The following is a 993-nucleotide window of genomic DNA, read 5'->3' on the forward strand; positions in this document are numbered from 1 at the left end:
AGAGAGAGAGAGAGAGAGAGAGAGAGAGAGAGAGAGAGAGAGAGTGCTTGTTGATTAGTTGGTTTGTATTCTGGTGAACGTTCACAGCCCGCTTACTTTGGTGTTCCATCCAGATTGCCGAGACTGCTGAAATCCACAGTGCCAGTCCCGTCAGACATCTTACACCGACACTGCCCTTCTCCCGTACACATCTGCGCTCGTGTGGGACTAGAACCCGGGCCATACAGAAACATGGCGAACACAAACAGCAAAACTCTGACCGACAAATGAAAATGAGATGACGCTGTTTGTTCGTTCTTGCCCGTGTTGGCCATTATGATTTCAAAGCGCCAAGAGTGTGAGGCAGTTATTGGGTTGCAACGTCGCTTCGGTCAACGGCACATTCTGTAGTTCTCTCTGGCAGAGTATGTATTACTACAGGTAGGTTATTCTTTTCTTCCGTTTTTTTCTGAGTTTTATATTAATTTTGTGAAGACTTATTTTACGCAAGACACATATTCTCCTCAGAGTTCGAAATGTAAGCCTTCCCGAATAGTCAACATTAGAATTTCCTATAATCTTCTACCAAAAACTTTACTATTTGCAACAAACAATAAGCTACAAAGCAATAAGAACGAAATCCTCACACAAACGCACTCGCAAAAAGCTTTGACACCACGTTCCTTGATGTACCTTGCAGTTCAGTAATTATACAAATTAAATGTCTGTACCGAAAAGTAAGAACACCGAAGTGAATTCAGAACGTGTGCATTTTAATTCAGCAATCTGAAGACTTTACCCTCTCCGGAATTGACCCCTTTCCTGCCCGTCTTAAGACTGTTTCTATCCACTAAGTTGGGTCATGCAGCGTATCTGAAAGTGAGGGGTTAAAGTAAGGTGACTTATCAATATACCGATGACCGCATATACTTACTTTTAGTTTATCTCTCTCGCACAACACCTGCAGATAACAACTGGTCACGAGAATATACTCTTATCGATGTATTTAATCAT

The sequence above is a fragment of the Aplysia californica genome, unplaced genomic scaffold (assembly GCF_000002075.1).
Source record: "Aplysia californica isolate F4 #8 unplaced genomic scaffold, AplCal3.0 scaffold00358, whole genome shotgun sequence".
Taxonomy (NCBI): Eukaryota; Metazoa; Mollusca; class Gastropoda; order Aplysiida; family Aplysiidae; genus Aplysia; species Aplysia californica.